The sequence below is a fragment of the Mauremys mutica genome, chromosome 17 (genome assembly GCF_020497125.1).
Source record: "Mauremys mutica isolate MM-2020 ecotype Southern chromosome 17, ASM2049712v1, whole genome shotgun sequence".
NCBI lineage: Eukaryota > Metazoa > Chordata > Testudines > Geoemydidae > Mauremys > Mauremys mutica.
In genome coordinates, this window is record NC_059088.1 from 23,592,097 (window position 1) to 23,614,493 (window position 22,397).

Sequence of the window (22,397 nt, forward strand, 5' to 3'; positions counted from 1 at the left end):
AAGGAGTTTAGGATTCAGACCGTTTTTAATGCACCCATGAACTCCTCTGAGTCTGCAGCTTTCGCTCTTTTACTGAATTTCCCAAACTGATAGCAAAGTCCAAATTGGGCTTTAGCAGAATTACAGGGGCATTAGAACTGCCTGCACCCAAAATTCACTGATTTTGAAGACCCATGAAAATGGCTCTGTGCAAATTAAAGTTGTTCTTCATCACTTACAGATGTTTTCTCACCAATTTATACCCAGAGCCAGATTATCCTGTCACTTCAATGGGAGTTGTGCATTTACAACTGATGGGCTACCCACGCCTCGGCTGTGTAATTTACATCACTGGTTACATCCCAAGGGAATTTGTCCAAAGATTCGCTTGGGAGTTTCACTGGCTTATTTGAGTTAGAAGTTTGCCCTGTGTGATAAAGCAAATGATGAGTGATAGAAATAGTGGGTTCAGCCATCAGATGCAATAGCAGTTCCAAGCACTGAGCCTGGCTGAATACAGCACTCGTCTCTATTGAAGAGCTGCTTCGTTACAGGTGTGTAGGGAGGAATAAATGTTCAATAAAAACAAAGAGAAGGAACTGGTAGAGCTGTTTTCAGTTTTTATGAGAAATCAGCCCAACTATTAAAAGGGCTGCGACTGGGATATTCTGTAATGATTCAGAATAACAAAATAACCATCAGGAAGTAGCACAATGTAGAATAAGCAAGAGATAGTTCAACACAGAACATCTGGTGCAGAGACAGCAGGTGCCAGGGCTTTCTGACAGGTCAGACTACTGCAAACAACTTTGGTTAAAGGTGTGATTGTGTAGGCGGCATTGTACCTGCTGCCTATTGCAAAGGATTTCCCCCCCAAATGGCCCTTATTGAGTTAGCTAAGGGTACGTCTACACTGCAGCTGGCAGGGTTGTTCCCAGCCTGGGTAGACAGACATGCGCTAGCTCTGCTCAAGCTTGTGTGGTGAAAATAGCAGTGTGGCCACAGCAGAACGGGTGGTGGCTCAGGCCAGCTGTGCAAGTACATATCCAGAAGGTCGGGCATGATAGCACTTTGGAGGGCAGCCTGAGCTGCCATCTGTGCAGTTGTGGCCACACTGCTAACTTTCAGTGCGCTGGCCTGAGTGGCTACCCTCTCAGCTGCAGTGTAGACGTACCCTGAATGGGAGCTGGGCTCTGCTGGAAGTGTGGCCCCAGCCGTGGGTGATGAACAGCTGAGAAACGGGCTTCTCCCTGCGGCCTCAGTATTTTATCCACCACTGCGCCTTATTGCTTGACAACATGATATGAAACAGTAATTTGGGACCAGATCCTCAGCTGCTGTAAATCAGCATCACTCCACTGACGCCAATGAACTGATGCTGACTTACACTAGCTGAGGATCTGGGTCATGAAGGATTTAAGTGAATCCTGAATGCTCACAGTGCGGCTTGCTTGAGAAATGAGAGCAGGGAATCCCCGTGGCTGGATTTCCAGAAAGCAGAACAGCTCAAGCTTTGTCACCTGTCTCCAAACGCTGCAGTTTCTGATCCCGCATTTTGCACACCCCAAACTCCCATTGATTTGAGTGGAATAGTGCTGGGTGCACCAGGAACACAAGGTCTGGCCTTGTTAGCCCAGAGTTTGTGGGGCTGTAACGTTCATTGTGGGTACACTGCAAACACTTCATGCAGCACAATACACCATGATTAATCCCCTGATTGGGGTGGCTTCGATACTTGTGCATATTCTTTGGCTCCCTGTTATGCTAATAATTCCAGGCACATCGTGAGTAGATCTCAAAGCACTTTACAAAGGAGATCAGCAATGTTATCCCCATTTTATATATGGGGAAACTGAGGCACGGAGTGGGGAAGTGACTTACCCAAAAAACCCAGCAGAAGAGCTGGGAATAGAACCCACGTCTCTGTCCAGTGCTCTATCCACTAGGCCACACTGCACAGCGGATAATTAGTGACTGATATATTTTCTCAGTGTCTCTGGTTTGTGCTGTAACATTTACTTTCTTTCACACTGCTAAATGGCAAATTCCAGTTTCTGCAGTTATTTCATGGACTGTTCTGCTTCACCTTTGCTCTAATCATCCCCTGGCTGCAGATGAATTGGGGGGAGCTGTTTACACTTCCTTGGTAACCGAACGCAGGGAGTGAGACCTGAAAAAGCAAACAACGCAAGCTCTTTGGTAGCGGAAAAAACAAAAGAAAAGTGGCAAAATAAGTGGGTTGAAACTGACCACAGCAGCAAGTGCAGCTTTCCGAGCAGCCAGTTCTGATCTATTTTTAAACGATTGGCCCTTTGCAGCAAACAGGGGTGTTTGTCCTGTAGCCTGTGTTTTCTTAAGATTGGTTTCAATTTGTTTTTATAAAACATAATGTAGAAATAAAATCAAAACTCTTAGAGTAACTTCATCATGGCTTTTAATAGACTTGTACAGGAAAAGTTCATGTGTAAAATGAATTTGTATCAGTTAAGTGTGACTGAGGACAAAAGTCTTTAGGACAAACTTTACATGCCGAAGTGATTTTGCAAACCTCCCTACGAACCACCATATCTGCATCTGTAAGCACCTAAATATCTTGAAATCTGGTTCTCATGAGCCTGGATACCATTGAAAGTCAGCAGGACTTAGATTACCAAGTACTTACACCACTTTTGAAAATGAGACTTAGGATCCTAAGTTATTTAGGTACTTGTGCCCCAGTGTGGCTAGATTTCTGCTATTGCCAGGACCACAGTTTTATCATGGCAATTAATACATTTCAGGTAGAGGTTCAGGAAAACCACCAACTGAAAGGAAGGGTGCTGGGGAAACATGGGAGGCTGGAGAGTGAGACCACCCTGCACTCACCCTGCAGTGGCACCTCCTGTTGTGTGCAGGTGTCTCCAGCTCCGGGTATTGCGACCTGGCCCACATGGTCACAGTGCCACTCAGATTTGGTGCGTCCACCCCTCTGTAGATGGAAACCGAGGGGCAGATGTGCCAAACCTGAGTCAGACCTAGATCACGTGGGCTAAGTTGCAAGTCCCATGACTAGGAGCCGGGCCCAGCCTCGCCAGGAGCTGCCAGTCACATTCAGAGTTACTATGAACACCCCGCCAAAATCCCTGTACAAAGCACATCTATGGCAGTAAGCCCCCAGTTCAGCAAAGCTCTGTTAATTTAGCTCTGTCCTTATTTAACCTCACCAACCCGCTGCAAAGTCGGGAGGAATTAGCCCCATTTTACAGCTGGGGAGTGGAGGCCAGAGAGTCTCACTTTCAACAGGGACTAAGGCTTGAAAGTCATAGGGATGTAAGTGACCAGTCCTAGGTCACACACGGAGTCTGTGGCAGAGCAGGGATTGGACACTCAGTGCCTAGCTAGCACCTTGACAACCGCACCATCCTTCCCCTCTTCAAGCACGTGCTGAACCAGTTAGGCCAGGAGAGGTGTTTGCATCACATTCAACTTCCCCTGGAGCTAGATATCAGTGAGACACGGGTCAGACCCTGGCCCCCACCCTGGTCCCTTGGTGCTGCTCCTGGGACACCAATGGAGCAGGAACTGGCTGCATGTGCCGGGGATGTAAAGGCAGCAGAGCCAGCCCTTGCAGCCCAACAGCATGTGGGGTGTGGCCGGAGCATGCTGCACTCAGGGTATCCCCAGCTGGCAAATGGTTCTTTGATAGTCATGACCTGCTGGTGCAGTTTAGAGCAGCCTGCAGGCTGGGCCAGCTTATAAATGGCCTGAAGATCAGCTTGGGATAACAGGAGAGTGGGCTCAGCAGAGGATCTGCCCCTGATTTGCAATAGGATTTTATTGAGGCTGAGGTTGGAAAGAGCGATTTGGATGCCCAGTTTATGTGGACAACCAAATCCCTGATGGAGCTTTGCAACTCTCAGCCTTCATGTCCAAGTAAAGACAAGCCACAGAGATGACTGTATTCCAGACTGCACGGGTAACAAGTGTTTAGAGGGGATGGATTTGGAGTCTCTTAGGGGGCATTTCACTTTGTTCTCTCTACAAAGCATTTTGCACATTACACTAAGGAACGTGCATTATGTACATATCTGAAATAAGTGTCCTAAAAGTAAATTGTGCTCCAAATGTTCCCAAGTGGGGTGACTCCATCATACTTTCATATTCTAATCCCATCAATTCCTTCCCCAGAGGGCCCCAGCCCAGTCCTTTCCTTAATCTACTGTAATAACTAAACACACAAGCCAAATTTTCTGTTTGCTAATTTCCCCATTTCCACAGTGCCAATGTTGGTTTCCTCTATCCTTTGCTAAATCATATGATATACCTCTCGGTGACTGTTATGTTCACAGCATACAAATAGTAAAGCTAGATAAAAACACCAAATACTCTTGCTAGAAGGTTGCAACCTAACACGACTTTTATTCTTAGAATCCAGAACAATCACAAAAAATAACCAAAACCAGAAAGAGACAAAGCAGGCTGCTCCTTAAAAGAGAGATGCACAACTCACCCCACTTTGTTGTAGGCTGGCTCTTTCCAGACTGACTACTGCTAGGCCCAGATTGCATACTTCTCTGCAGACAGCAAGCAGGACCAGGAAAACCCCCTGAAATTTAAAGTGATGAATCACAATTTTAACTTTCATGCACTTCAGTGAGAGAGGTTATTGTCATTTTATTGATACTAATACCATCTGACCTGAAGCACAGAAAATATTCCACCTGAATTGCAGTCAGAAGAAAAAATTGGATGCCCATAACAAGACTAACACAAATATTCCACCTGAGAGATACACCATGCTGTTATCCAATCTAAGCTTGAATTTCTTCTCTAAAAGCTTTTAGAGACAAAGGAATATACCGCCTCCCACCCCACCCCGGTTTGCTCCGCTGGCACTAAGAATAAGATTTTGAATGGGGTTATTAATATCTGCTGGCCCTCTTCCTTTGTCATGTATATTGCCCCACAGATCTTTAAGAGGAAACAGAACATTTTCCTCTCCATGTGACAAAGTCTTTCATCAAGAAATCCAGTAGCTAGCAGGCGCTGTGAGACAGACAGACATCACCTATTCTTTACCGAAGAAAGGCACAAGATGTCCCACCAAATAGTTGGGATGATTCTAGTCTGTCTGCACAGTAAGTATTTTAGCCTGATTCATTTCATTCTTATTTTCCACCATGCTGAAAACTATTAACTTTCTGCACAAGGACCTTCTGCAGTTCCAAAGGGTGCAAATATCTACCAGCTGAGAGAGAAATTCACATCTTTTAATCCATCAATTGAAATCGTAAGAGAAATAATGAAATATTTTATATTAAAACAACCTGAATGCCAGATATTAACACCTTGACAATAGTTTCTGGTTAATATCCTGGAATGGGGTGCAAATCTGTTTTTCTTTTATGCCGATATATTACATATGGGCTGATGTATTTTTTGTGCAGAATGATCAAAGGGAGAATTTGAAACACAAAGGGCTGTACTAATATATGACTCTCCCGTGTACAACTTAGTCAAATGAAGGCTTTTTATCATTGATTTGGGTAAGCTTGAGTGGGAATGTGTAACCTAGTGAGAGGAGCAAAGAAATTGGAAGTCTGAGCCCCTGGGTTCTGAACTGTGAGGTTTTTTGTTGTTGTTACATTACATTAATTCCTGCACAGGCAACATGAATCCTAACAAAATAAGTGGCTAGAAATAGAGAAAAAATAAAATGATTTTTTTTTTAAATGTGTTTATTCTTGGATACTCTGTTCTATATAGTATATTGCAAAAGCTCAATCTTTTTGCATTGCTCACTGTATTAACACACTCCTCTCTTCCCCTGTATAGTGACTGCCTCGGAAAAAGGGATACAAATCCTTCAAAGCCCAGCACAGCTGTGGCTGGCCTCTGGGGGGACTGCACAGCTGGACTGTAAACCTTTTAAAATAGACTGGAGTGTAATGTGGTACAAAGAACAACAGAGTGGAAGTTTACAATGGATTTACGAGAGTTCTGATTTTGCAACTTCAAATGGAAAATATTTGAGTAAAGTGAACATTACGGCAAACACATTTTCTATAATTATCAATAATGCACAAACAAATGACTCTGGAGTTTATTACTGTGGCCGCTCTACCTCTGTGTATCTTCAGCCCAACTTCGGGAATGGGACCAGACTAATTGTCACAGGTGAGTTTCCAATGGATCAAAATCATGATTTCACAAGGCTAGGAAGTGCTGTGAAAAAAATCATCTTTTTTTGCAAGATTGTGACTGATTCCCATTTCAGTGTTAAGCCTGAGGTATTTGTGGGAAAAGGCAGCATGTTCCTGGCAGTGACCCAGGACATGGGGTGGGGAATTAGGAGACCTAATACCCTGAATCACTGCCCACAGATGGGTGAGATTTTCAAAAGAAATCAACATCTAACAATTCCCAATTCAGTGCCCAAATAAATGACCAGATTTTTAAAAAGCTCCCATCAAACCCTAGCTTTTGAAAATCTGGGACATTGGGGAAAATCTGACCTTTAATTTCTCTGCCTCATCTCTGTAATGGGAATAATGGCTCTCCTGTGTGAAAGCACTTTGAGATCTATGGATGAAAAGCACCATGTCAGTGCTAGTGTTATTTCCCTGCCTTCTAGTTGGTATGTTACATTAGGAATCAGATTAGATAGTCACATGTTCTGATGATTCCTGCTGAAACTGCCTGAGCCTAGGAAGAGGGGTATGTTTCACCTGCGCTGCTATCCGATTAAGACTTTAATATTAATCAGATTCTTTTCCGGGCTTCTCCAAGCTTCATGAAATGATTCCCCCAATGTTTTCATATTCATTGTCTCAAGCAGCACAGTATGAACTGAACATAATAATTCAATACACAACTAGTGATATCTATATATTTTTGATCCACGCTCTGTGCAAATATTCCAACGAGTGCACGTAATAAAGAAGGCAATAAATGACCTCGGGTGCTACTAGAGGACGTATCTCAGACGAATGGGATGAATGTAAAATAGAAAAATTTAGACTGACTAATTTCAAAGGAAGAATGCTTCCTTTATCAGGCTTTTCACCCAGAGCTCTTAAAGCACCTTACAAAGGTGACTAAGTAGCATTTGCTTAACTTTTCAGTTGGGGAAACTGAGGCACAGATGCAAGGTGAACTTGTTTCCAAGGTCACATAGTAAGTCAGAGACAGAGCTGGGAATAGATGTCAGGTCTCCTGACTCCTGGTCTGGTGTCCTCACCACCAGACTTACCTGCTCTTCCTCTGCCTTTGTACTGAACCGAATGTGCTGTCAGCACTCAGCACATAATCCATGATGATCATATCAGGACAAGCAGCAAAGAATCCTGTGGCACCTTATAGACTAACAGACGTTTTGCAGCATGAGCTTTCGTGGGTGAATACCCACTTCTTCGGATGCAAGATGACTTGCATCCGAAGAAGTGGGTATTCACCCACAGGATTCTTTGCTGCTTCTACAGAACCAGACTAACACGGCTACCCCTCTGATACATATCAGGACAAACCTCTGAGAAGCAATGGATCTGGCCCTACAGTGTAAGACACTGAAAACTGGCACAGACAAAGCATTAGACATTGAAACAGGCTGCATTGGTTGTGGCAGGGGCAGGAGGTGGGTAGGGACTAGCTGAGCTATCGGTAACAGGTCTTTCCAATCTCTAGTTTCTGTGACTCTCTTTTAGATGCCTCTGAGCCGAGTCTTTCCATGCTGGTTCCCTCCACCCTGGAGGATGCTGAGTTTTCCCCCGTCATTCCTCTGCTCTGCCTGCTCTCTGATTTCACTCCTCCCTGGAGTGCTGTTCTCTGGGGCACTGGGGAGGAGGCGTCTGAGGGTCTGATAGATGCTGGAGCCATAGACGGGAACGGGGTCTTTAGTGTTTGGAGCCTAACGACAATCCCTTCTGAGACGTGGAACCAGGAGATGACCTGCAATTGCACAGCCAAGGAGAGCAGCACGGGGAGAAGCATCAGTGCTACAGTCTCCAAGGAAACAGGTCCAGTATCGTATCATTCAATCTAAGCTGCCTAACTGGGTATAAATGCTACGCCCCTCACCATGGTATCTGGGCACCAAGAGTCAGTGACATCTACTCCAGGCTAGACAGATATAGACAGAATCAGACGCGATGACTCAGGGGAATGATAACTAATGGGAGTGAAGAGAGGTTTAGGAAACCATTGAGAGGGTGCTTGAGGTGTGGGATAGTTACAGTCACTTCCCTCGTCACCCACCTTTCCCACCCCTAGCCCTTCTGAAAACCTTCATTTTTCAACCCTCAGGGGTGAGAAATGCGTTTTTGGTCAAGCAGCCCAAGCCTTCCCCTCCATGTGAGCACAGCAAGGACACACAAGGGTCACTTGAGCTGAGCCAAAGGGGAATAACTAGGGAAGGGAATCAACAAAGGGAACAGCGGGCTGAATGTCAGGAATGGCTTCCTGACAGCGAGATCTAACAAGTAATGGAACAGATGCCCAGGGACAGAGCTGGAAGCCCCTGTAAACAGGACTGGACAAAGCACTAGTGAATACAACAGAGGGAACAATCCTGCAGTGACCAGGGGGGAGCTAGAGGGCACCCAGGGAAGCAGGATTGTCTCCATCTCTGAATTTTTGCCAACCTAGTAATGCCAGTAAAAGCCTTAGTGTGGATGCAGTTATATCGGCATAAAGGTGCCTTTCACCAGCACAGCTTATTTCAGCTCCTGAGCTAGGAGGAGTTATGCAGCAGTGTTACAGTGGCAACACTTTTAAGTGCAGTCGAGCCCTTCACCAAGCAAACGAATTCCAACTGGCACAGACGGGTGTGTCCAGCCTGCCAAATGGTCATTTAATTTCCTAATTGCCTCGGCATTTGCCACAAACTTGTGCTGGGGTAACAAGGAACCACCTGGAATCTGACCACAGCACTCAAAGATACACACATTAGAGGACTTTGCGGGTGGAGGTGTGCGGGATTTCACATGGCAGACTTTTGGCCTTTGATTTTTGCAAGGTCCCTTTCCCCCATCCTTTGCACATCCCACGGCCTTCACATACAGGAGGGAGGCATGCTACAGAGCACAGCATAATGAGTGTGGAGCTTTGGGGAAAGGACATTCCTTTGCCCATGATCGTATATAGGAGGTACAGATCAGGGGCCCTTCTGTTTTGATGGGAGTTCTCTATACTCTGCAGAGAGAAGAGACGCTGGAGACTGTGGGATTGTGTTCTACGCTGGGCTGCCCTGTATTTTCAGCCTTCTCCTGATCCAGCTGTTGATCTTGCTCTGGAGAAAGTGCCCTGTCAGAGGTAACTCAGTCATAACTCCGTCTGCAGTAAAGCAGCCTCTCATCACTCATCCCTATAACTGTCCCTTTGTCTGTTTCATCCACCAGGGAGAGCTGTGCAAAGACAGAAGGAAATACCTATGAGGCAGATCCCACAGGTAAACTGCTTTCTCAGCCTTTGGCACATCAGAAAGATACAGTATACTAACAACGGGGGCTAGAACCAATGTCCTAATTGATTTCCTACCCTAGTATCTACATATTGCCTCCTGAATTCTCATTTGAATTTATTCTTCTCTGCCCTTCCAGTGTAAGTGTTATGTAGGGTTACTGGTACAGAAGAATTGCTGGATTCCACCCCAGAGATGGCTGCAGATCAGTGATAGTGAAATAGTGAGGTGTATATATCTGTGAGGGACCAGCAGATCATCTAGTCTGTCCTCATGTGTATCACAAGCCACCAGCACCACCCAGCCACTACACACTAACCTCAGTACCCAGGACAAAAAAATAACCAACGACAAAGGAGGAATCTGCACCACTGAAACATGTTCTTCACGTTCTTACAACACAAAGGCCGATCAGCTGATTCCCTTGGATCTTTCCAAATAAAATTCTTCATTGGCAGAAGCTGGGCATGAAACAATCCAGGCTGGGGAGGAATTTCTTAGGCCTGGTCTACACTAGGACTTTAATTCGAATTTAGTAGCGTTAATTCGAACTAACCGCTCAACCGTCCACACCAGGAAGCCATTTAATTCGAACTAGAGGGCTCTTTAGTTCGAATTTGGTACTCCACCCCGGCAGGTGGAGTAACGCTAAATTCGACATGGCTAGCTCGAATTAGGCTAGGTGTGGATGCAAATCGAACTTAGTAGCTCCGGGAGCTATCCCACAGTGCACCACTCTGTTGACGCTCTGGACAGCAGTCCGAGCTTGGATTCTCTGACCAGCCACACAGGAAATGACCCGGGAAAATTTGAATTCATTTTCCTGTCTGGGCACTTTGATTCTGACGTCCTGGCTGGACATCGGGGCGAGCTCCGCAGCACTTGCAACGATGCAGAGCTCTCCAGCAGAGGAGTTCATGTAATCTGTGAATAGAAAGAGGGACCCAGCATAGACTGACTGGGAACTCTTCGATCTGATCGGTGTGTGGGGCGAGGAGTCTGTGCTTTCAGAGCTGCGCTCCAAAACAGGGAATGCGAAGACCTACGAGAAGGTCTCCAAAGCCATGAGAGACAGAGGATACAGGCGGGATGCAACGCATCGCCGCGTGAAAACCAAGGACCCCAGACAAGGCTACCAAAAAATCAAAGCGGCAAACGGACGCTACGGAGCCTGCCACCACTGCCCCACCAGTGACCGTGGACTCTGACGATGGGACAGTGTCGACGGCCAGTTCCTCGGTGATGTTCGCGGACGGGGAAGATGAGGAAGGGTTTGTGGAGGACGAGGCAGGCGAGAGCGCTTACAACGCTGGTTTCCCCGACAGCCAGGATCTATTCATCACCGTCACGGAGATCCCCCAACAACCCTCCCCGGCCATTAACCCGGACCCTGAATCAGGGGAAGGAGCAGTCGGTAAGTGCTTTAACCATGTTAACTTTTATTCTTAATATAACAGGAATCTTAACTGTGTGAAAAGGAGGTCTCTCTAGATATGGGGATAGAACAGAAATCATCCTTGGAGATCTCCACGAAGCTCTCCTTGCGTTAATCGAAAAGCATCAGCAGGAGGTTCCTGGGGAGAGCTGCCTTATTGGGTGCTCCGTGGTAGCACAGTTTTCCGCGCAAGGCTTTCATGAGGAACTCAGGGAGCACTGCCTCCCCGAGCATGGCTGCATCGGGCCCTGGTTCGTGCTAGCTTTCACGCAGCATGCGCTCTCTATCTCCTTCAGTGACCCTCCTCAGGGTGATCTCGCTCGGAGACTCCTGCATCTAATTAGGGTAATTACTGTAATTTTACGCCTGGTCCAAAGTATTTTTAAGAAATCTACGGACAGATGGCATAGCACAGACTCAGCACGCAGCTGCGTGACGAGCGTAACGGAAAGCCAAAGAATATAATGGACGCTCATGGAGGGAGGGGGGAATGAGGACGCAAGGTATCCCACAGTTCCTGCTGTCTCCGAAAAGTATTTGCATTCTTGGATGAGCTCCAAATGCTTCTAGGGTCAAACACAGTGTCTGCGGTGGGTCAGGGCATAGTTCGGCAATTTGCGCACACACCCCACCCACCACCAGAAGTGAAAACAATCCTCTGTTGACTCTTTTACATGTCACCCTATCTTTACTGAATGCTGCAGATAGACGCGATGGCGCAGCACTCAACACCAACATCCTTGCTCCCCCCACGCTATGGATGGCTGATGGTACAAAAAGATGGAAATCCATCCTCATCATCAGCCTATTGGCACATTGGGCAGTGCAAAAGGGCTGGTAACCATGCCGACTAGTATCAGTAAGGTCAGTCAAGGGCGCCTGTCCCTAATTTTTGATGGCTGATGGTACAATATGGCTGGTAACCGTCCTCATCATTGCAACAGGGGGCTGAGTTCCATCAGCCCCCACCCTTCATTGTAAATAAAAGATTCAATTGCCCCTGGACTAGCAGAGGGATGATAGGCTCCTTCATCCACACTCCTTAATGTCCTGCCTGGACTATCATTGCAGCTGGAGGCTTCCTTCCACTCATTTCTCACAAACAAGTCACTGTGTCTTATTCCTGCATTCTTTATTACTTCATCACACAAGTGGGGGGACAATGGTATGGTAGCCCAGGAAGGCTGGGGTAAGAACGGAATGAACAGGTGGTGTTGTTGCAGGAGCACCCCCTGTGAATAGCATACAGCTCATAATTTATGCAGGATCAGACACAGAGCAGCCGTGCTCTCTGGTTCTATGATACAGTGGTTCTCTAGTACACTTGCCCATAATCTAGGCAGGACTGATTCTATTTTTAGATACCAAAAAGGAGGGATTGACTCAGGGAATCATTCCCAATTTTTGCTTTTGCGCCCCTGGCTGCTCGGCCAGGGGCACTTATGACAGCAGCAAATGGTGCAGTGCAAAAGGACAGGTAACCATGCCCATCTTATTACCATCTTATTACCAATTTATGGTATGGTAGATGGTACAATATGGCTGGTAACCATCTCTGCTGTCATGCAAAAGCAAAAGCATGCTGCTGTGTAGCGCTGCTGGCCCGCCTCTGTCAGCGGCATCTAGTACACATACGGTGACATACACAAAAGGCAAAACAGTGTCCATGGTTGCCACGCTATGGCGTATGCCAGGGCAAATCTGGGAAAACGGGCTTGAAATGATTGTCTGCCGTTGCTTTCCCGGAGGAAGGAATGACTGGCGACATTTACCCAGAATCCACCGCGAAAATGATTTCTGCCCCAGCAGGCACAGGGGTCTCAACCCAGAATTCACACAGACAGCCTAGACTCAGTTAATTGTTCGCAAAAATGTATCTTTGCAAGGAATTCACTCCCTGTTTCCCATCTCACAGCTTCCACTGTCTCCAGACCTGCCACAGCATCCCCCTCGCAGAGGCTGGCAAAGATTAGGCGGCGAAAGAAAAAGACAAGGGACAAGATGTTCGAGGAACGTATGGGCTGCTACCTAGCAGAGGCGGACCAGCAGAGCCAGTGGAGGGAGACCGTCTCTCTGTGCCAGCGCTCACACAGCGAACGGGAGGAGAGGTGGCGTGAGGAAGACAAGCAGGCGACTGAAACAATGCTTGGACTAGTGAGGGAGCAAACGGACACGCTCAGGCGCCTTGTGGATGTTCTGCAGGACCGCAGGAGGACAGAGACACCCTGCAGTGTATCTGCAACCGCACTCCCCCGCCACAAAGTCCCATACCCCCCTCACCGAAAATAATCAGGAGGAGGGGCGGCCGGGGACGTGAATACTGTCACTGCACCACAGCACAGTGCTCAAGTACCCAAAAGCTCTCATACCCTACATTTGCCGAAGTCCTTCACTTCCAGACTCACAGTAGTCCCAGTCCCAGTCCCATCCCCTAACTGTCTACTTAATTAATAAAAATGCTTTGCTGTTAATTACTGTTTCCGTTATGTTTTTTCAAAGAAGACTGTGTTTGAATGGGGGGCGTGGGGAAGGGGGTGGTTAATTGCATAGGACAGTCACCTTTCCCAGGGTACAGACACGGGGGCAGGATCAGCAGCGGGTCACACACACGGTGCAGTCAGTAGGCACCCTGGTCGGTTTTTGGAGGTGGTTTCCAGGATCTGTGTGGGCGGGGGAGATGTGACTTTGCAGCGGGGGAGGGCGGTTACAGATCTTATACAGCGGTCCTTGTCCTGGACCGCTGAGTCACGCAGCTGAGGAATCTGTATCCGTCCTCCTCCACCACAAGGTCACATATCCGCCCGCACACAGAATTCCATAAAGAGGGATGGCAGGCTCCGTTGAAAGAAGCATTCTGGCACTGCGGACCGCTCTAGGAGCAGGAGCCTGTCATTCCTTGAGTTTAGAGGCGGTCTTTACATCACTGCACACCCTACCCAGCACAGCCTGCGTCCCAGTTTCAACCCTTTCACGAAAAGTCATGAATAAAGAAACCTTTGTTAAGTAATAATGGGACATGTATTTTATTTTTACACGTGTGCTGGAAGTGGGGGTAACGGGGTGAACGGGGTATGTAACCGAAGAGGAGAGTCAACAGTAACTGGGTAAAGAAACAGGGGCAGGTTCAGCTTCTCTGTAAAGAAACTGAACAGTCACAGGTCACGCTGCTCGCTGCTCGCTGGTATTTGAAGAGTTCCTTGTCGCTGTCCCAGGCGCCTGTATAGGGCTTCATGAGCAAGTGCATTAGCAGGCAGGCTGGGTCCCCGAGGATGACTATAGGCATCTGCACATCCACAACAGTTATTTCGTGGTCCGGGAAGAAACTACCTTCCTGCAGGCATCTGAGCAGCCCACAGTTCCTGAAAACACACGCATCATGAACCTTGCCCGGCCACCCGACGTTGATGTTTGTAAAACGTCCCCTATGGTCCCCCAGTGCTTGCAGCACCATTAAAAAGTAGCCCAATTTCTCATCAGCTGACTGTGGAAGAGGTGGACGATAAAGTGCGAGGAGGAGAAAACGGCGATGATCGCAGCGGGCTCCGTGCTTGCAGTGCTGTGGCGTCCACGCTGTCACTGACCAGAAAAGTGCACGAACAGATTGCCCGCAGGCGCTTTCAAGGAGGGAGGGAGGGAGGTTGTGATTGACGGTTCAATGACGACACTTACCCAAAACCACCCTCGACACATTTCTCCCCCCAGCAGGCATTGGGGGCTCTACCCAGCATTCCAATGGGCAGCGGGGACTGCGGGAACTGTGGGATAGCTTCCCACAGTGCACCGCTTCCAAAGTCGATGCTGGCCCCGTGAATGTGGACTCAGAAATTCGAATTAGTGTATTTAGTATGGATACACAAATTCGACTTCATAAGGTCGAATCCACAAATTCGAACTAAGTTGATTCGAAATAGTCTTGTAGTGTAGACAAGGCCTTAGAGGAAGTCAGAAGGGTTTGGAATGGAAATGCTCTAAGTGACTTAATGACAAGGGATCAAATCCATAGGACACCACCACAACCCCAGCCCCACTGTATGCACTGAGGTGACAGAGATGAGAATGTGGCCCAGAGTTGCTGACATGATCCTAGCCTGTAAAACACCCCGTCTAGTTACACAGTGTTGTTGGAGCCTGCCTGGTCCCAGGATATCAGAGAGAGAAGGTGGGTGAGGTAATAGCTGTTACTGGAGCAACTTGGGTTGGGGAGAGAGATGGACAATTTTTGAGCTTTCACAGAAAGCGTCTCTCTTTCACCAACAGAAGTTGGTCCAATAAAAGATATTACCTCACCCACCTTGTCTGGCTATGGCGTTCTGGAAGGACAATGTTAATCAAATGCATGAGATTGTCGATTCTCATTAAGCGTATTACCGTACGGGAGGCAGTGTGGGATACTGGAGGATACTGGACTGGGAGTCAGGATTTTTTTTCCTGGTTCAGCCACTGACCCGCTGAGCAACCTTCACCAAGTCATTTTAGTTCTCGGTGCTTCCGTTTCCCCTCCCCCACTTTGTGGCATTGTGTATTTTGACCACAAGCTCTTTGGGGCAGGGGCTGCCTCTTTCTATGTGTGTGGAGAGCCCAGCACAATGGGGCCTCGGTCTCTGTTGGGTCTTCTAAGTGCTGCTCTAATACAAAGTATTAATAATAATATCAGATCTTTGCTTTTTCTATTTCAGACTGAATATGCGGCTCTGACGTACAATAACAGAAATGCTCCTCGGTGACTGATGTTGTCTCACAAAAGTGGTTTATATTTTTAAAAACAAGAAAGAAAGAAAGAAAGAAAGAAAGAAAGAAAGAGAAAGTGAGAGAAATATGGAAAGTCTCATGTTTGTAATGTGCTATGATGTGATGTGCGTTTGCTTGAAATACAACCACTTCCACAGTCCTCTGAATCCGTAGTCTGAGCTGACACCTCCATTCTGTAGGGTCATTAGCGATTTGCCTGCAGGTTCATGAGGTATTGATTTTACATCTCACGTCAAACATGACACTTTCTGCACCATAGCCCCTGTCACTGAATTCACTCACCGTAGGGCGCCTCCTTCTGACTGCTCATGGGATTAGCTCCTTCCGGCTCCAGAGCACTGGAAATTATACTAAAACTGGAAGAGCATCTCAACAGCAACAGAACTGTCCTAAGCTACCAGACATCGTGAAAGCTAATGTCCTATTGAAAAGGCTCCTTTCTCATTCTCTATTCCAAACCTTAACACAATGATTAATGCAAAATTTTACCCATGAAAGATAAAAGAAGAAGCTTGGCAAATAACATGATTGTAACAAACAATATCCTGAAAGATGAAATCTAAAAGCTCACTTCTCGTACGCTGCTTAAGAGCAAAAGGTCCAACATCCTGGTTAGTTCGGGTGACGAATGCCTCATGTGGGGATCTGCTGGGGATCTGTTGAGGCATTTGAATGAAGTATGGATATATTTTAATGATTCAGAATAAAAAAATAACCACCCGGACGTCACACATTGTAGAATGTGCAAGAGATAGTTCAACGCAAAACAACATCTAGTGCAGAGACAGCACGTACCAGCGCTGTCTGACGGGTCAGACAACAGCCCACAAGACTGGTTAATGGTGCAATTGTGTAGACAGCATTGTACCTTCTGCCTACTGCTAATGATTCTTCCAAGAGATCAGCACCCACCACTGGGGCCAGAATTTTAAAGAGCCCAGTTTCCTAAATAGGCTCCAAACAAAGAACACCAATTTCCAAGGGCTCAGCACCAAGCAGCCTCCACTGGCACTCTTATGGCTGGATTCCCAAGAGATCAGTGTCCACTGGGTGTGTAATGCACCCAGCACTTGTACAAATCTGGCCCTTCGAGAGGTAGCTAAGGGTACGTCTATACTGCTGCTGGAGGGGTAGTTCCCAGCCTGGGTAGACAGACATGTGCTAGCTCTGCTCGAGCTGCTGTGATGAAAATAGTAGTGAGGCCACAGCAGAATGGGCTCAAGCTTTGTCACCTACCTTCAAACTGTGCAGTTTCTGATCCTGCATTTTTGCACACCCCAAACTCCCCTTGATTTAAGTGGAGTAGTGCTGGGTACACCAGGAACTCAAGATCTGGCCTTGTTAGCTCAGAATTTGTGGGGCAGGAAGCTGCATGGTGGGTGCACTGCAAACACTTCATGCAGCACAATTCACCATGATTAATCCCCTGAATGGGGTGGCTTTGACACCTATGCATTTTGTTTGGCTCCTCATTTATAATAACAATTCTAGACTCATCATGAGTAGATCCCAATGTGCTTTACCAAGGAGGCAAGTAACGTCATTGCAATTGTACAGATGGGGAAACTGAGGCACATAGCGGCGAAGTGACTTACCAAGATAAACCAGCAGAAAAGCCAGGAATAGAACCCATGTCTCCCTCCAGTGCTCTATCTACTAGAACATGCTATGTAGTGGATATTTAGTAACTGATATAATTTCTCAACTTCTCAGGCTTGTGCAAGAACATGTTGTTGATTTCACGCTGCTGAAAAGTAAATTCCAGTTTTTGTGGTTATTTCATGGACTGTTCTGCTTCACCTTTGCTCTCACCATCCCCTGGCTGCAGATGAATTGAGGGTAGCAATTTACACTTCCTTGGTTACCAAAAGCTAGGAGAGTGACCTGAGAAAGCAATCAGCCCAAACACTTTGCGAGCTGAACAAACAAAAGAAAAGTGGCAAAATAAGTGATCTGAAACTGACCACAGCAGCAAGTGCAGCTTTCCGAGCAGCCAGTTCTGATCTATTTTTAAACGATTGGCCCTTTGCAGCAAACATGGCTGTTTGTGCTATAGCCTGTGGGTTTTTTAAGATTGGTTTCAATTTGTTTCTGTAACACATAATGTACTAATGAAATCAATAAAAACTATGACAGTAACTTTGTCGTTGTCTTGGCTTTTAATAGACTTATATTGGAGAAGATCATGTGTTAATATGAATTTGTATCATTTAAGTGTGACTGGGAGCAGTGGTTTTAGGGCAAATTTTCAAACATGCTCAAGTGACTTAGATGCAAAAACTCCCATTCTTTTTGCAAACATCCCTAGGTGCCGCCCTATCTGCATCTTTAAGGACCTAAATACCTTGAAATCTGGTTTTCATGAGCCTAGATACCACTGAAAGTCAGCAGGACTTAGATTACCAAGTACTTACATCACTTTTGAAAATGAGACTATGGGTACGTCTACACTACGGGATTATTCCGAATTTACATAAACCGGTTTAGTAAAACAGACTGTATAAAATCGAGTGCACGCGGCCACACTAAGCACATTAATTCAGTGGTGTGCGTCCACGGTCTGAGACTAGCGTCGATTTCTGGAGCGTTGCACTGTGGGTAGCTATTCCGTAGCTATCCCATAGTTCCCGCAGCCTCCCCCGCCCCTTGGAATTTCTGGGTTGAGATCCCAGTGCCCGCTCCCTCCCTCCATGAGCGTCCATTTGATTCTTTGGCTTTCCGTTACGCTTGTCACGCAGCAGTGCGCTGAGTCCCTGCTATGGCGTCTGTGTGGAGAATTTTTAAAAATGATTTTGAATTTTGGCTTCTGTAACGGAGCGCTGATAGAACAGATTTGCCTGCCCTTACAGCGATCACGTCCGCATGGTCCATGCGGGAGCTCTTTTTTTATTTTGATTTTTAACTGCATCGCCACCCGTGCTGATCGGAGCTCCACGCTGGGCAAACAGGAAATATTCAAAAGTTCGCGGGGCTTTTCCTGTCTACCTGGCCACTGCATCCGAGTTCAGATTGCTGTCCAGAGCGGTCAGTGGTGCACTGTGGGATACCACCCGAAGGCCAATACCGTCGATCTGCGGCCACACTAACCCTAATCCGATATGGTAATTCCGATACTAGCGCTACTCCTCTCGTTGGGGAGGAGTACAGAAACCGGTTTAAAGAGCCCTTTATACCGATATAAAGGGCCTCTTAGTGTGGACGGGTGTGGCTTTAAATCGGTTTTATGCTCCTTAAACCGGTTTAAACACGTAGTGTAGACCAGGCCTTAGGCTCCTATGTAATTTAGGTACTTGTGCCCCAGTGTGGCTAGATTTCTGTGATAGCCAGCGCTACAATTTCATCATGGCAATTGTTAAAAAATTTCAGGCAGTGGTACAGGAAAACTACCATAACAAAGGGAGGGAGCAGAGGGCATGTGGGGGGTTGGAGAGCCCTGGACTCACCCTGCAGTGGCACCTCCTCTCCTCTGGGGCTGGGTCCAGGTTGAGGGATTGCGATCTGGCCCATATGGTCACAGTGCCGCTCAGGTTTGGTGCGACTGCCCCCCTGTAGATGGAAACGGAGGGACAGATGTGCCAAACCTGAGATCACATGGGCCAGGTTGCAACGTCCATTGCTAGGAGCTTGGCCCAGACCCGGTGGCCAGGAACTGTCATTGCAGGGGTCATGGTGTTTACTCAAATTCCTGGTTACTGCGAACACCACTCCAGAACCAAAACCTTTGTATGGTATGATACCAATGTAGCAGCACAAAGCACATCTATGGTACTAGGCCCCCAGTTCAGCAAAGCTCTGTTAATTTAGCCATGTACTTATTTATCCTCACCACCCTGCTGCAGAAAAGGGAGGAATTATCCCCATTTTACAGCTGGGGAGTGGAGGCCCAGAGAGACCTGGGGTAACATGTTCAAAATCTCCTAAGTGATTTGGGAGGCAAAGTCCCGCTTTCAACAGGGACTAAGGCTTGAAAGTCATTGGTGTGTAACTGACCAGCCAAGGTCACATACGGAGCCTGTGGCAGAGCAGGGAATTCAACGGAGAGCCCCTAAATCCCTGGTTAGCACCTTAAAAACTGCCCTGTCCTTCCTTTCTTCAAGCATGTGCTGAAGTCCCAGTGAACCAGTTAGGCCAGGAGGGGTGTTTGCACCACATTCAACTTCCCTTGGCGCTAGGTCTCAATGAGACACGGGTCAGAACCTTGGTGACACGAAGGGAGCAGAAACCAGCTGCATGTGCCAGAGAGCGTTAAGGCAGCAGAGCCAGCCCTTGGAGCCAACAGCCCTTGGCATATGGCCGGAGCGGTCTGCACTCGGGGTCTCCCCAGCAGGCAAACAGCTCTTTGGTAGTCATGACCTGCTGGTGCAGTTTAGAGCAACCCCCCAGCTGGGCCATCTTATATATGGCCTGAAGATCAACGTGGGATCACAGGAGAGTGGGCTCAGCAGAGGCTCTGGCCCTGATTTGCAGTAGGATTTTATTGAGGCTAAGGTTTGAAAGGACAAATCTGATGCTCAATTCATCTGGCCAATCAAATCCCTGATGGAGCTTTGCAACTCTCAGGCTAATACTGTTCAAGTCAAGACAAGCCGCAGATTGTGAGGGTGACAACTGTTTAGAAGGGACGGATTTGGAATCACTTAGTGGGCATTTCATTTTGCTCTCTCTATGAAGTATTTTGCATATTACATTAAGAAACATGCATTATGCACATATCTGAAAGAAGTGTCCTAAAAGTAAGTTTTGCCCCAAATTTTCCAGAGTGGGGTGACTCCACCACACTTTCATATGCTTTCCCAGACAGCCCCACCACCAGCCCTTTTCTTAATGTATCGTAATAATTAAACACACAAATTAAGATGTATTTTTGCTAATTTTACCCTTTCCATAATGCCCAATGAGCCTCTTTGTTGATTTCCTCAAACCTTCCCTAAAATCACGTTATATGCCTCTTGGTGGTTGTTACATTCACCACATACAATACAGAAGTTAGATAATAAACCTCAAATACTCTTGCTGCAAGTTTGCAGCCTAACACTACCTTTATTCTTAGAATCCAGAATAACACCACACAGTAACCAAAACCAGAGAGAGAGAAAGCAGGCTGCTCCCTAAGGCAGCGAGGAAAAATTCACCTACCTTGTTCTAGGCTGCCTCTTTCCAAACTGACTGCTGCTACTCCCAGATTGCACACTTCCCCACAGACAGCAAGCAGGACCAGGAAAACAACCTGAAATTAAAAGTGATAAATCATAATTTTAACACAGTTTTCATGAACCTTTTTATGCCCTTTTATTGATACTAATACCACTTGACCTTATCAATCCCTGAAGCACAGAAAATATTCCACCTGAATTGCAGTCAGAAGAATGTCTTCTTATGGGCATCCAATCATAACACAACTATTCCATCTGAGACACACACCATGCTGTTACCCAGTCTGAGCTTGAATTTCTTCTCATAGATTTTGGAGGCAAAGGAATATTTTCTCCCAGGTTTGTTCTGCTGGTTCTCAGAGCAGGTTTTGAATGGGGTTATTAATATCTCCTGGCACGTGACAAAGTCTTTCATCAAGAGATCCATTAGCTAGCAGGCGTCTGTCTGTCTCACAGCATCACCCATTCATTACTGAAGAAAGGCACAAGATGTCCCACCACATAATTGGGATGATTCTAGTCTATCTGCGGAGTAAGTATTTTAGCCTGATTTATTTCATGCTTGTTCTCTACCATGCTAAAAACAATTAACTTTGTACATAACATCCTTCTGCAATTCCAAGAGGTTCTAACATCAACCTGGTGAGAGAGAAGTTCACTTCTTTTAGTCCATCAATTGAAATCTAAAGAAAGGTGACGAAATAGTCTATTTTAAAATAACCTGAATGTCAGATATTAAGACCTTGAGAATAGTTTCTGGTTAATATCCTGGATTGGGATGCAAAATCTATTCTTCTTTTATGCTGATGTCTTACATATGGGCTCATGTATTTTTCTGCAGAATGATCAAAGGGAGAATTTGAAACACAAAGGGCTATGTTAGTAAAAGCCTCTCCCATGTACAGTGTAGTCAAACGAAGGTTTTTTACCATTGATTTTGGTAAGTGCGAGTGGGGAATGTGTACCCTGGTGATTAGTGCTGGGAACTGTAAGTATGTATCCCTTGGTTCTAAACTCTGAGGTTGTTTTCTGTTGTTACGTTACATTAATTCCTGCACAGGCTACATGAATCCTAACAAAACAAATGGCTAGAAATAGAGAAAAATTAAAATGAATATTTAATAAATATGTGCTTTGTGTTATTCTTGCATCATCTGCTCTATATAGTGTATGGCAAAAGCCCAGGCTTGTCCAGTGCTCACTGTATTAACACACTCCTTTCTTCCTCTGTATAGTGGCTGCCTCGGAAGAAGGGATACAAATCCAGCAAAGTCCAGCACAGCTGTGGCTGACTTCTGGACAGACTGCAAAGCTGGACTGTAGAATATCAGAAAAAGAATGGCGAGTTCTGTGGTACAAGGAACAACAGAATGGAAGTTTGCATGGGATTCATCAGAGTTCTGAGTTTTTACCTTCAGATGGAAAATACTCGAGTAAAGTGAACATTACGGCAAACACGTTTTCTCTACTTATCAGTAACGTACAAAGAGATGACTCAGGGGTTTATTACTGTGGCCTCTCTGCCTCTGTGTATCGACAGCCCAACTTTGGGAATGGGACCAGACTAATTGTCACAGGTGAGTTTTAAGTGTCTCATAACAATGATAACCTAATGCTGGGTGGTGTTTGTAAAATTCATTTATTT

At 46.4% G+C, this 22,397-nt stretch overlaps 1 long non-coding RNA gene across 1 annotated transcript; it reads right to left on the reverse strand.

The window, feature by feature from the left end:
* Positions 1 to 1,235: 1,235 nt before the first annotated feature.
* On the reverse strand, positions 1,236 to 7,278 carry LOC123351343. Its single transcript, XR_006574013.1, has 3 exons — positions 7,211 to 7,278; positions 4,469 to 4,564; positions 1,236 to 2,149 (listed from the first exon to the last, which is right to left on the reverse strand). It is a non-coding gene; the product is annotated as an uncharacterized LOC123351343 (long non-coding RNA).
* Positions 7,279 to 22,397: the final 15,119 nt, after the last annotated feature.